A 15,967-nucleotide genomic window follows, 5' to 3' on the forward strand; every position below is an offset into this window, starting at 1 on the left:
AAAGAGATGGCCGCCTCGGCTTCGCGTTCCTTGGAAAATATGCAGTATTTTGTTTTTTTTATGTGTTATTTCTTAATCGGTACACTGATCCGCTTCCCCAGGTAATCTTAGGTTTCATTACATACAGGTCGGGAGGAACTACTGACTATACGATTAACGTCCAACTGCATCATCGTTCCTTCACCAGGGACATATGACTTTCGCGAAACGATCCCAGTGTTTTGCTTCCCACCCAATACAATGGATTCTGATCCCCAGCCGGCGACCCTGTGGGAACGGCCGTAAAAGGGGCAAACGAGGCGGTCCTCGTGTTTCAGGCTTCGGAGAACGGGCACATGCGCGCTCCATCCCTAGCATACTACTCGCGTCAATGTCCAGTCTCTTGACAGATAAAGGTTTGATGAAAATCCGAGCAAACGGGTAGCATTCCAGGAGAGACATCAGGGATGCAACGTGCTCTGCTTCACGGAAACATGGCTAACTCAAGAGAACGCAACGGAGTCGGTGCAGCCGCTGGTTTCTTCATTGCATCGCCGCCTGACAGATAACAAACATCTTTCCTGGTAAGAAGAGGGGCGGGGGGGTATGCCTTCATGATTACGAAGACGTGGTGTGATCATCCATAACAACCACACGGAACTCAAGTATTCCTGTTCACCCTGAATCTAGAACTCTCACAATCAATGTCGACCGAGCATTTATCTAACCAAGGGAATTCTCTTCAATCATAATCACTAGCCCGTAATATATTCCCCCCAAAGCAACACAACATCATGGCCCTGACGAACTTTATCTGACTCTTTTGTACTGGAAACCACACACCCTGAGGCTGCATTCATCGTAGCTGGGGAATTTTTAACAAGGCTAATCTAAAAACAAAAACTCCCTAAATTCTATCAGCATATCGATTGTGCTAACCAGGACTGAAAAACCCTAGATCAATTCGTTATACTAATTCCGCGACGCATATAAGGCCCTCCCCCGCCCCTTTCGGAAAAGCTGACACGACTCCATTTTTGTGATTCGCAGCCTACAAAACAGAAACATAAAACAAAAAGCTCCCGCGCTCAGGTCGTTTCAAATCGCCTGGTCCGACCAAGTCTGAATCCACGCTTCAAGAACTGGTTTCGATCACGCGGATTTGGAATAAATGTTGCCGCATTGCGTCCCAACCAAACAATAATTGATTCAGAATATGCTGATTCGGTGAGCGAGTTTCCATTAGGAAGTGCATTGACGATGTCGTACTCACAGCAACGATAAAACATTCCCAAACCGAAACCGTGGATTGACGGCGAGCAATTGCGCGTGAACTGAAGCGCGAAAGCACTGCTTTTAACCAGGGCAAGGTGACCGGAAGGCAATGAACCGAATAAAACAGTGTAGGCTATTCTCTCCGACAAGGCAATCAAACAGGTAAGTCCCAAGTACATGAGCACAAAATCGAGTCGCAATTCAACAGCCTTCAGACACAAGAGGTATGTGGCAGGTCTACAGTCAATACACGGATTACAAAAAGAAACCAGCCCCGTCGCGGACCAGGATGTCTTGCTCCCAGAACAGCTAAACAACTTTTTTTGCCCGCTTTGAGGACAATACAGTGCCACACTGACATCGGCCCCTACCAAACCTGCGGCTCTCCTCACTGCGCCGAGCGTGAGTAAACATTTAAACACGTGTTTTAACCCTCGCAAGGCTGCAGGCCCAGACGGTCATTCCCCAGCCGCGTCCTCAGGAGCATGCGCAGACCAGCTGTGCTGGGGTGTTTACAGGACATATTCAGTCAAATCCTTATCCCCAGTCCTGCTGTTCCCACCCACCATGCTTTCAAGAGGGCCATCCATTGTTCCTGTTCCCAAGAAAGCTAAGGTAACTGAGGCTACAACACTAACCGCCACGCCGTAGCACTCATTCGTCATCATGAAGTGCTTTGAGAGACTAGTCAAGGACCATATCACCTCCACCTACCGACACCCTAGACCCACTCCAATTTTGCTTACCCGACCCAAATAGGTCCACAGACGAGAATTCGCAAACCACACTGCACACTGCCCTAATCACCATCTGGACAAGAGGAATACCATGTGAGAAGCTGTTCATTTCGATTTAACAAGCTCAAAGCATTAACAACCATACGTACCCTCCAACTCCGTCATCGAAGCTCGAGCGCCTGGGTCTCGAACCGCCGCCTGTGCTAAACCTGGGTCCTGGATTCCTGACGGGGCCGCCCCCAGGTGGTGGAGGGTAGGGTAACAACAGTCTCCACCCCGCTGATCCTCAACACTGGGGCCACCACAAGGTGCGTTCTGAGCCCTCTCCTGTACTCCCGCTGTTCACTCCACGACTGCAGTGGCCATGCACGCCTCCAACTCAATCATCAAGTTTGCGGATGACACTAACAGTGTAGGCTTGAATTACCAACAAAGCGACGAGACGGCCTACAGGGGAGGAGGTTGAGGGCCCTCGGAGTGTGGTGTCAGGAAAATATACCTCACAACTCAACGTCAACAAAACAAAGAGTGCTTGTGGACTTAGGAAACAGCAGATGTGGAGCAACCCCCCTATCCACATCGACGGGTCAGTAGTGGAGAAGGTGGAAAGTTTTAAGTTCCTCGGTGTACACCTCACGGACAAACTGAATATGGTCCACCCACACAGACAGCGTTGTGAAGAAGGCGCAGCAGCGCCTCTTCAACCTCAAGGAGGCTGAAGAAAGTTCGGCCTTGTCACCAAAAGCACTCACAAACTTCTACAGCATGCACAAATCGAGAGCATCCTGTCGGGCTGTATCACCGGCTGGTACGGCAACTGCTCCGCCCACAACCGTAAGGCTCTCCAGAGGTAGTGAGGTCTGCAGAACGCATCACCGGGGGCAAACTACCTGCCCTTCAGGCACTTACACCACCACCGATGTCACAGGAAGGCATACAAGATCATCAACGACAACAACCACCCAAGCCACTGCCTGTTCAAACCCCCGCTATCATCCAGAATGGCGAGGTCAGTAGCATGGTGCATCAAAGCAGGGACCGAGAGACTGAAAAAACAGCTTCTATCTCAAGGCCAATCACGACTGTAAACCCATAGCCACCACTAACATTTAGCGCCGCTGCCAACATACTGATCAACTCCAGCCTACTGTTAAAAATGGGAATTGATGGAAATTATGTAAAGAATGTACCACTAGCCATTTAAACAATGCCAGCTTAATATAATGTTTACATACCCTACAATTACCATCTCATATGTATAATTACTGCTACTGCTAATCATCTTACTGTAAAAAACATCTTGCGCATGCTTTAATGTAGCATACATGTACCACTAGCCACTTAAAACTATGCACTTTATGTTACATACCTACAGTATCTCATCTCATATGAAATATACGTACTCTAATACGCACTACTGCATCTTGCCATTCGCGTTCTGTACGCACCACTTCATTCATATATCTTTATGTACTATTCTTTATCCCTTTACACTTGTGTGTGTGTATAAGGTAGTAGGTGTGGGAATTGTTTTAGGTTATGATTACTTGTTGGTTAATTACTGCATTGTCGGAACTAGAACACAAGCATTTTCGCTACATACCTCGCATTAACATCTGCCTAACCATGTGTTATGTTGACTAATAATAATTTGATTTGTTTTGATTTGCATTTGATCTTTGATTTGATTTGAATTTGACCCTGGGCAAGGGGCCAGGCCCAGCCAATCAGCAAATTAGTTTATTCCTCCAAAAAAGGGCTTTAAAATAACAGACAGAAATACCCTCTCAGTTTCATCATGCTTGTTTCTGGTCTCAGACGATCCCGCAGGTTGGACCCTACTGCAAATTCTCTAAACAACCCCATTGTAGGTGGCCTTATGGTAGAAGAAATGAACGTTATTTAAATTATCTGGCATACAACTCTGGTGGACAATTGGCAGGTCTCCCTCAAAACTGTTAGACATCTGTGGCTATTGTGTTGTGTGGCCAAAAACTGCAACATTTTCCAGACCCCAGGGGTGTCAAACTAAATACCCAGTGGGCCAAAATGCTAAAAACCTGAACAAAGTCCGCGGAGCCAAAACATTGACAAATGAACCTTTTAATATGGACCCAAACAAGTTTTGCTTTAACATTGAATATGGAACAAGCCATCGCTTATTACATACACAATATATAATTTAAATAGTGGAGACATGCAAAATCGAATTTCAAATGAAAAACACACATCAATGGCCATTCATTATTAAATAAATAATAAAAAATAAAAATCGTATGCCTCTTTTTCTCACCACTTTGCAGCTTCTGAATTTTCCACAAATCCAAATAACTTTTACCATGACTGCGATCGCAGCTCTCGAATCCACATCGAGCGGAGACACGCAACGATAATCCTTCTTCCCTTTTCCATCAGCTGGTCATACAGATTGGTGGCAAGATACATGTGCGATCAGCTACTGTGTTCCTGCTCAGGCTCACGTTTGAAAATGCTTGCTTTTTTCTCTGGCATAATAGCGGTCCAAACTTTCATCAGGCACTTTTTTCCGAACTCTCCCTCATTAAAGGGACGGCTGATTTTGGCGATCTCTGCTGCACTATAATAACTAGCCTTTACAGCAGCCCTCAACTTGTGATGTGGGCTTTTTTGAACATCATTTGTTGTGAAAATCCAAACTTCTTTCCATCTCCTCTACCTTCTCTGGCTCCTTCTGAGTCGCATGTCCAGGCTCCTTAGTATTTGTCATCGGTGTTATCGTCTTCATAAGTGTCGTATAATGTTGTTACTCCTTTATCTTACAGCCTCTTCACGTTGCGTCCAACAAACACAGATACAAACGTGTTGTCTTTTACCATATGTAATAAGATATTCTGCTCACCACTTGATCCAGAAACGTCTCCTGTTCTTCTGCTTTCTTTTAACACCGCCAATCTCTTCTGGGAAGGGAATAGCGCGCTTACAGTTGTAACGCGTCTATGTCTGCTATGACTACTCCGTCCATCAGAGCCGAGAGGGCGTTTCTGGGTCTGGTTCCTGACTTCGGCGCCGCGAAAACAACAGCAGCACGCCATTATGGGATTCGTCAGTACTTGCGGCTGAATGCGCTGTATACATACCGGGCGGGCCAGCTCTAGATCAGTTAAATTTGGTAATCTCGTCTCTGCGGGCCAATATAATTCCTCCACGGGCCCAAATTTTTTGCCCACGGGCCAACAATGCTCACTCAATTAGCGCGATGGAAAAACAAACTTTTGGCCACAATACAATTTGGAGAAATTAAAATCACTTGTGCCTATGGAACATTGTTATTTCACTCTCACTGACAACATGGGAGCCAACACTTTTTCAACGTTGCGTTTAATACTTTTTTGTTCAGCTGTATACTTACAGGGGAAGAAATCCTTGCTATTTTTGTAGAGTACATTGCCAACATGGACAAGAATTTTGTGACACTTTCCAAATAAGATATCACACATGCCTTTTACAGATACTAGCACTCGAGTGTACAACTTCAGGAACCACCGCTTCCTAATATTGATAGCGTGCACCCCCCTTTTGCCCCTCAAGACACAATGCTCAAATTCATCCGGGAATGGACCTCTACTAGGTGTCAAAGCGTTCCACAGGGATGCTGGCCATGTTGAACTCCCCCTGCTTCCAAAAAGTTTTGCTGCAAGTTGGCTGGCATGTACCCCTTTGCGGTGGTGGAACCATTCCTGATACACACGAGGAAACTGTTGGAGTGTGGAAAAAACCCAGCAGCGTTTCCAGTTCTTGTACTCAAAACCGGAGAGGCCGCCTGGCACTTACTACCGGATCAACCCGTTCAAACCTGAGTGCACATTGAAATATTTTCTTTGCTAACTTATTAATGAGTTCATTCAATGCTGACCAGCAAGGACTGGCCATACTGTTGTACACCCGACCAACATTCAATTTCTGCGGACTGGAAGGATCTGCAGGACCTTAAAGTAAGGTGTTTGAATGTGTAACAATTTTACGTTCGGAGCTCATTAATTTGTACACAGTTGACCAATTGTAAGATACCCATATGTAACTCTTATACATATCTCTATCGATTAGTGTTGTTTGTCCTGCTACTGCTGCAGGCGATAGTTTTTATGTACCCTATTATTGGAGCACAGGTTTAATCACCCTGACACTCGGTCAGATCAACCACTTCGCTAGTAATTCCTGGGATCATAATTATCATATTCCGCATCGGCATCCTGGACTGGGAGCCACATACCACGGTACTGCCGTTTTCCGCCGGTCCCGCTCGAATGAACCTCCGATACCTCCCAGATGTCGCTCGGCATCAACGGATGATTCCGGCTATTGATCAACGCAGAAGCATTGAGGAAGTTAAAAGATAACAACGTCATTCTGCCTATCTCTATCCCGCTCTTCCGGCACCGCTAGCCTCCATCTACTCGCCGTTCGTGCGGTCAGCATCCTCTCCGCCTCAGCTCTCACCGTCCCACCTCTTACTGCCGCTCTCCCCTTCTATCCACAACTTTGCTGCCGTCAGTGCACGCACTACATCACCTCGAACGACTCGCAGCCAACGATAACAGACGCGCCCTGACTGCAAGTTTGATGGAGCAGGTCCGTCCTGTTTTTGATCGCTACTGTTAGGCTACCATCTGTTCAATCAGGGGTTGCATGATCAAAAAGAATATCTTGAGGAACAAGCTAATCAATGTCATAAACAAGATCTAACATAGTTGTCAAAACTAAAAATTATCTACAAAATCTTTTTGCAACGTGTATATCATTTTATTATGTTTTTTATTCTTATTTAATATACTTTTAGTATCATACATTACTTTTGATAATCTCGAGTTGAACACTTATGTTCTATATATGTTTTAGGTAATATTTTTCTAAGCTGAGCTCGCATATAGGACTATCTTTCAATTAGAAATGATACATACATCCACTTGCCTCTATATATAGCATTAGATTCGCCTCCGCTTGTTTATTACAGCGCAAGTTTAAGATGGTACCAGTAAAAAGTTAGCTTAAATACCACTGAGTTGTCGCCAAAGCCTTTCCTCCTTCCCTCATATCAAACCGTTAGAAATATTTCTCGTGCAAGGTTCCCCGGATTTATAATTATTTAACTTCAGTCTAGTTTGGATTCAACTGAAAAATCACATACCTCCGCACTGTGTATTCATCACATCACTCTAATAATCCCAGTACACAGCAGGTACCCTGGTGGCCAACTTGGTTCTCTATTCCCCTCGCTATGCAGGTCTTTTATCTCTCATCATCAGACTATCCGATAGACAACTCGGTCATTCAACTTTCGACAGCGCCATTCAGATCTACATTCCAGTCTTATGCGCGAATCCTCTGCGCGCACGACTTTGTGGGCAGAGTGGGCCCAGGGCCTGTTGGGTAGTGGTACAGGGCGTGTGTTTGTTCAAGTGGCCCTGAGGGCTGCAGACAGTTGTTTGGGAATGCACAAACCTTGCACAGACCGCGTAACCGCGCTGGCTGAGTATCCAAATATTAACTTCCTAGAGCGGGTAGGATCTATTGTCTCCAACCAATTCATCCTTATATATCCTCCATAAATCAGCTTACCCAACAACATCGCCCATGGGGTAGGTAGTTCCCATCACAATGGTGTGGCCCGGGGGGAGGCACGAGCACTCCGTCTATTCTTAAATATCATCGCTATGAAGTATTGTCCCACAAAACATTCCACTTATATAGTCCCCTTTTACAATTATCTCTATCCAAACCACTCCACCATCGAGTATTCCGAAATAGATCATTCCACCTTGGCCCTAAAGAGTACATCTCGGCGCGAGTGATATCCCCATAATATTCCCAAACATCCCACAATATTCCCAAAACAATCCCCATATATCTCCCACAATATTCCCAACAAGAACACAAAATACGCAGCGCATGGATAACCCCTAAAACTTGTCTCACATGAACCATCCCAACTCATCATGAACATCCCATAATGTCATCACAACATATTCCCCGCGAAAAATATTCCAATATAATCGCGCCCAACAATATGATACGAGCAAAAGAGACTGAGAACCAATATATTGCGCCCAATAATTACCCAAAACATCGCCAATATCAATCCGCCAATCAATAATTCCCGCCTTACCAGGGTCCCCACCATAAACACCCTTCACACCATTAAACCCCAAAACATTACACATCATGTCCCACAATAAGCTACTCCCAAAACATAACACAAAATATTCCAAAAAACACTCCACCAATAATACATGCCCCATCAATAATTTCCCCAAAACATCCCGCCACAGATATTCCCTTAAACATCCCATATCATATCCACAATATTCCAAAAGATCCCCCATATATCTCCACAATATTCCCAAAACATTTCTCCATCAAATATTCTCTGGACAAATATTCCCACAATATCCCCATCCCCTACCAAAAACGATCCAACCAATTATACTCCATGCCACACTTAATATTCCAAACATACCCCATAATATGTCTCACAATATTCCCAAACGATTCCCATATATCCCACAAATATTCCCAAACTCCCCATATTTTCCCCACAATATTCCCAAAACATCACCATATATCCCCACAAGTATTCCCCAAACATCCCCAATATATCCCCTAAAATTCTTCCAAAACATCCCAATATATCCCCGACATATTCCAAAACATCCCATATATCCCCACATATTCCCAAAACATCCCACCATATATCCCCCACCAATATTCCCAAAACATCCCCATACTATCCCGCAAGAACATCCCCATATGTCTCCACAAATATTCCCCAAAATATTCCATATATCCCCAAATCTTTCCCAACAACATCCCAATAATCGCCATAATCATTCCCAAAAACATTCCAATGTCCCCACATATTCCCAAAACATCCCCATATATCCCCAAAAATTCCAAAAACATCCCCCATATTATTCCCATAATAATTCCCGAAAACATCCCACAATTATTCCCAACAATCCCATAATATCTCCACAATTTCGCCACAAAACATCCCATATATCTCCACAATAATTCCCACAAACCATCCCCATATGTCCCCACAATATCCAAAAGATTCCATATATCCCAAAATCTTCCCAAAACATCGCCAATACTATCACACAATATTCAAACACATCCCCATATATCCCACAATATTCCCAAAACATCCCATATATCCCCACAATATTCCCAAAACATCCCATATATCCAAAACATCAACCATATGGTCTCCACATATTTCGCTCCAAAAATATTCCATCATCTCCCAAAATCTTCCCAAAACATCGCCAATATATCCACAATATTCCCAAAACATCCCCATATAATCCCCAAAACATTCCCCCAATATATCCCCACAATATTCCAAAACAATTTCCATAGTGGTTTTCATGTTCATTTCTATGGTAATATTCAGTGCTTTTAGTGGATAAGAAAAAATTGCCCCAACATTTTTTTTAAGTGCCAGCAATCGTTTTTAATTTGACTATAGCCAAGGGTTGATATTTTAGAACGAATATTTCCTCAAAGTTTGGAGGTTGGCCCGAATTACTGGCCCAATTCATGCACTACGTATACTGGAGCAGAAAGGAACCTGAGACAGGATCAAATGGTCAAGGCACCCAGACTGAGAGAATAGAACGATGATTAACCGCTTGCAAATTTGTATTGATTTTGGTAGCTACTTTCCTTTAAGCTGCCGAGGGAATCATACTTGGAGGGGATAATTGATGATAATGAGTGCAGTAATTAAATAGTTATGTATTTGCAAAGATAAATAACATTGTTGAGCGTGGAAGCTATTGGATAATGGATGATAACACTAATGATATGTACTTAGTAATAATTATAATATTCATTTAGGTTACAATATTATAGTAAATGATTTAAAAGTATTTATGACATTTTTTAAATAATGATGTCATTGAATAATATATATTAATTTAGAATTATTATCATAAGTATTACAATTAGTATATCTAAGTAATTCAGCAACATATTAATGTTTGTAATTTTGTATGTAGTATTTTTCATCACATTATTAAGAGTTTTATACCTTATCATATATAAGTTATGCCTCTCATGAAATATGCGTGATAATAAGTCGCTGTAATTATTATTTTAGTTGTCCCGCATTTTTATTGCTAGCCTACAAAAGTAATGATTTTGATTATCACTTTCTTTTAATCTAGAAATTATATTATTTTTTTTGTTTTTATATACAGATAGTTGTATGTATTGATAGAGGCTTTTTTCAGAATAGCAAGTGGTTTGCCAGTACTCGCACTTTATACTGATGGCAGTTGTGTTTTTACATATTGGCTGAATTTGAAAACTACACCTACGGCTGATCCATTTTTAACTACTTTTGTCTTTCAACAGTTTTTCCAATCAGCACCCTGTTGTGTGTTACTCGGTGGGGGAGGCGTCATGTTTTTCTTAAACTGTGTGGTGAAACACACAATGCATCATTTTTCATCTCCCACGGCTGTGTGCTCCCATGAAACCCTGTGCAAGAGGAAAGAGCGAACATACCCGTATGTTTCCCATGCCAATAAAGCCCTTTGAATTGAATTGAATGGAAAGCAGAGAGAAGTGGCACGGTCAGGCAACACCTACCGCAAGGGTGCCCCACTCCATAACACCCCTCATCCACCACCATAACACCCAGTCCCAGCACCATACACCAGCGCTACACACCATTCATACCGATCTCCAAACCGACCACCATTAACAAGATATAAGCAAAACCTCGATGGTCGCTTCTTTCGCGGACAGGGCAGTCCCGGCCCCCGACCCCGCCCCTGAAAACCGCCCCAGTCCTGAAACTTGGATCCAGGGCCCATTAACCCTCCACCCTCTCCCCATCAAACCATCGTCCTCCGACCCTTTTCCTCTCTCATTTCTCCCCTTTGTGTCCTAGTGCCACATGTTCCACCCAGGTCAGCGGGCGATGCTGGTGGCGTTACCCCTTCACGGGTGTCCAGATCGCCCAGTCCCACCAAGGTGCGGGGACCCGAACTGCAGCAGTATGGTGGAGGAGCAGGAGATGGAGACTGGAACACAGTCCACTGTGTCCTGCAGGTGCAGAAGATATAACAGCACCTTCACTCACCCCCCCCCCCCCCGCAGTGGATTGGTCCAAATTGACTAACCTATGTGCATGGGGTTCTTTCAATGTAGCTGTTATGTTCCCTGTCAAGAAAACCAAAAATGTCACTCAAACAGAAGGCGGAGCTAACAAAGAGTCACTAACAACCAAAACAAAACAGGTGTGGTTCTAGGAGGGGTTCTGGAAGACACTCATGGGAGTGTCCACTGAAATTTGCCCACTAAGATGCAAAAAAAAAAGATAAACTCGACAAAGGTGCTTTAATAACAAAGTACTGAGTAAAGGGTCTGAATGCTTATGTAAATGTGATATTTCAGTTTGTTATTTTTGATACACTTCCAAAAAATTCTTACAACCTGTTTTTGCTTTGTCATTATGGTGTATTGTGTYTAGATTGATGAGGGGGAAAAACACAATTTAATCAATTTTAGAATGAGGCTGTAACGTAACAAAATGTGGAAAAAGTCAAGAGGTCTGAATCCTTCCCGAATGCACTGTAATTGCCTAAATCTCATAATTTTTGAGAAATGGGGGTAAAATAATATAGGTTTCTAAAACTCTCATCCCTATGGAACGAGTGCAACCAAAACAATACTGATCTCCAACACAGCAAAACGTTTAGTCAAAACAAATTGTGAGCCCGGGCTACACACCGACCAAACACAAAACACAACCTATTGACTGCCCACCATTGAAAGTCAATCAGCAATCAAGTTGTCCTTACCATGGACATGTCTGATTTCAAGGGGAAACTCTTGCAATATTCGTAGTAACTTTCCTCTCGTGATTTTCCTCAGTGGAATGGCCTCAGGGAAACGAGTGGCAGCGCACATGCTGGTCAAGAGAAACTGTTTACCCCTCTTTGCTTTGGGCAAAGGACCAACATAATCCACCAGAACCCTGCTGAAAGGTTTGTGAAAAGCAGGAACAGACTGCAAATGTGCAACCGGTACAGCTTGGTTCGGTGTACCCATAATCTGGGAAACGCCACATGATTTACAGTAAACCACAACATCCTGTTTCAGATCAGGACAGAAGAAATTACGCAAAATACATTCATACGTCTTGTTGAGCCCAAGATGGCCATACTACCATTGTGAGCCAACCTCAGTATCTCTTGTCGAAGCGCAACTGGAATGACAACTTGAGACACACTGGGCCAATCATCCTGCCCATTAGACCACCATCTCTGTCAAAGTAACCCACATGAACTTCATCAAACTTCTCCTCTGGATGTATCTCAGCAAAAAGAGGGGAGAGGGACTTTATTTTACTCTGTTCAGCAATTAAATGCTTCCTAGACATRGAAGTATCGCATGTAGGTACCTTTTCTTCCTTCAGTGGTCCTACAAACTCTCTCACCTTTGGGGTTTTCAAAGGAGAGGTAAACTCAGGTGGTTTAGCAAAATCAGAATCACCCATAAACGTCTCGGACAGATCGACCATGGTGGGATCACTGCCATTCTCCTCAACACTACTTGCAACTTTCTTAGACATAGTACGTGTAAGGGCACATGCTGGGAACAGTCTAGGGTACTTTTCTGATAACCCATCAGGTTCCTCTACTCTGGGTTCCTTACAAATGACAGGATTTGGCACGACCTTCCCTCCAGCCAAATAATTTCCCCAAATGAATGAGACCCCCTTCACCGGTAGGCGAGGCCTCACTCCACCGACAACGGAACCAGAAATAAGATAAGACTTGAATTCCACGTTATACAAAGGAACTTTCATGCAACCAATCTCCACGCCTTGTACTAACACACTGTAACCAGTTGCTGAAGTGTCAGACAAAGGCAAAACACCCTCCTAAATGAAGGACCGGTCTGCCCCAGTGTCTCGCAGTATCTCTCCCGGCTGCTTAACAGCATCTCCACTCTGCAGAGACACAAACGCGTCTGAAACAAAGGGTTCATACACACCCGATCCAAAATCTTGTTTAGGAGATACACCAGTTCCAACCAGAGACTTAATGTGCTGGTGTGCTCCCACAAGAAGAAATAGCTTTTTCTCTCTCTTTCATTTTTCTGTTTCACCTCAGGACACAAAGACAATTTGTCCTTTCTAACGGCAGTAATGACAAGCTGGTGGGCACGTAAAAACAGTTTTCTGCCGATCTTTATCTTTGTGCACTGTAGAGATTGACGAAAATCTTGCASTATTAAGTGACTTCTCTGGATTGCTTCTTGAGTAGGGATTACTACTGGGTGCTTTGTTTGTGAAGGTTGGTTTATGTGTCAACACAAACTCATCTGCAAGACATGCTTGTTGTCTTGCCAACTCAACATGGCAATGTGATTCTGTCTTCATAATTTACGGAACTGTTGTCTGTATACCTCTGGGACCCACTCGTAAGCCCGAAGGATAGCTGCTTAAACAGTGTCATAATCTGAACTCTGGTCAAGAGATAAAGCAGCGTACACTTTCTGAGCTTTTCCCACAAGAACACTTTGAAGGAGCAGTGACTAAATATCTCGTGGCCATTTTAGGGATGTGGCAATCCTCTCAAACAGAGTCAAATATACGTCCACCTCCTTTTCGTTGAAAGGCAGGTACAAGTCGGCTGTTTCGACCAAGATCAAACTCTGTTGAGTGTACAGGATGGCTTGACTGGGTGGCCTCTCTTGTAATCGAACGGCATTTTCAAGTCTTTCTTGTTTGGCTACAGACTCATCTTGTCTTTCCCTGTGCTGTAGTCTCTCCTCATGTTCTCTTTCCCTTTCCTTGTCTTCAAGCTCTTTTTTCCGTTGGTCCATTATTGCCTTTAGTTCTACCTTTCGCAGTAGCACGTCTATGGGGCTCACCCCGCTATCTGTAGTGCTAATTTCATCAGCCTCTCTCTCAGAGAGGATTTCCTCCTCCACCAAAACAGTATCGATCAACTCTTTGATTACTGCTTTTGGATCACCAGATGCCACTATAACGCTTTGCAATAAAGAGCAGATTCACCTTAGTACTTTTATCTAGCATCTCCCATTTAGGGTTTTCCACAAAGGCTTCCAACTTAAAGTCCATGGCTTTATTATTTATAAGCTTGTGTGTTTATGCAACTTTCAAAATGATTCCACCAATCTTATAAACCCTCAAGGTGGATGTCAGTGATATAAACTCTACCACAAAGGTGTATTTCGAATACTCAGGTGTAACCCGTACTGACTAACGAGGTGATACCAATCGGTGTGCCCTACTTGCTAACTTGCTAAAGTCCAACTTCCAAAGATAAATAATAAAACAAGTTATAGATATATAACAGTAGCTTACATGTTTTTGTTTAAGTGCATGCGTAGGTGGGGTGTTGTTGTCTGTATTCATGAGTTGCATGTTTCCTCACAATATTGTTTTGAACATTCGCTTTGGACTGATGCCCAACTGAGCATTCTACTCAATGCATTGTCAATGAGTTCTGATGAAGATTTCATCAAAGGTGTATTACAGTAGCTTGGAAATACAACGACATTTCACAAGGAGGCAAATAATTAATAGGAAAACCTTTTGTCACCATTTTGATGTTGCCAGATTGACTTAAGATGCATTATTACATTAGCTAGCTAGCTAAGATTGACGGGAGAACACTGGATTTTAGTTAGCTAACGTTAGCAATGATAGCTATTTTTGACAAAGCTTGCTAGCTAATGACAACATTGCCAACTGTCTAAAGTAAATTTGACGACAAGCTAATGATGGCAAAGTTGTTTCCTACTAAATATTTGTCTGCTTTAGCAATGTCATCGTATTTCCAGGCACTATAGTGGAATTTAGACTAAACGGTAGTTAGCCTCCGTTCCAGAATGACTGGGCTCATCAGTCACAATGTCGCTCATCAGACATTATCTATACTACAATTCAAAGCAGGGTTCATAAAGCTGTATTTACCGTGTGTGTGCTGTGTCCCCAGCTATTCACAGGATAGGTGCTGTGAGATAACGCTATGCTAAACACGGGGCTGTCACTGCATCTGGTTCAATTGGTTCTAACTTCCCGTTTATGCAGTTGCTTGCCTTCCATACCGCGTTCCATATCTATTTATTCAAACCTTTTCTCTCATCGCATCCAGTCAATATGTGTGGGGAAAAAAGCCTCACATGAAGCCCCTGGCATATAGAGAACCCAAACTAATGGGCCCTGGGTGACACTTTATGTTCATGTCCATATATCATAAACACACTAATCTGTTTTAAGTGCATCATTCCATTGATGACGATGTAGTTACATGCTAATGCTAATTTGAATTGTTGGCAACGCCTTACCATAGTAACCTACACCGCTGCATTCTGTTACCCATGTAATTACAAAGCAGTTCCATACAGGTATTACTGTGTAGTTACATAGGTAGGTTGTGGGGCAACTTAAGGTACAGTGTTACCGAATTGTTTCATGTTCATTTGACATGTTTAGAGATTTCTTTAGGGGAAATACCATGTTSCTAATTTGCCTTTATTTAATACACATTGTCTTCTGATCTTTTCTCTTTCTGGTGTACAGTACCACATTTGTGTTTTTGATATAGCTCTGCCCTTAAAAACATATTAGGTCACATCGCCTTTGCATGAATGTATCATGTAGGCCCCTCTCTTCAACAAGGTTAGGTAATTGTACATTTTGTTCAGATAACTTTAATCTTTTGAGGATGCCTCAATTAATTAATGGAATTTAAATTCATCTCTTGTTGAATAAAATGTCAATAAAATTGACCCAACCAAGCTCTCTTTCTCTCTCCATCTCTCTTCTGTTATCTACTTTCTCTTCCTCTGTATCTCCCCCTCTACTCTCTTCCTCTGTATCACCCCCCTCTACTCTCTCTTCCTCTGTATCACCCCCTCTACTCTCTCTCCTCTATATCACCCCCTCT

At 43.1% G+C, this 15,967-nt stretch overlaps 1 pseudogene; it reads left to right on the top strand.

Annotated features, from left to right (window-relative positions):
* Nucleotides 1-11,160, top strand: part of LOC111971961 (insulin-like growth factor-binding protein 2-B) — a 39,586-nt pseudogene extending 28,426 nt beyond the window's left edge.
* Nucleotides 11,161-15,967: the final 4,807 nt, after the last annotated feature.

Source organism: Salvelinus sp. IW2-2015, linkage group LG2 (genome assembly GCF_002910315.2).
Source record: "Salvelinus sp. IW2-2015 linkage group LG2, ASM291031v2, whole genome shotgun sequence".
NCBI classification, from domain to species: Eukaryota; Metazoa; Chordata; class Actinopteri; order Salmoniformes; family Salmonidae; genus Salvelinus; species Salvelinus sp. IW2-2015.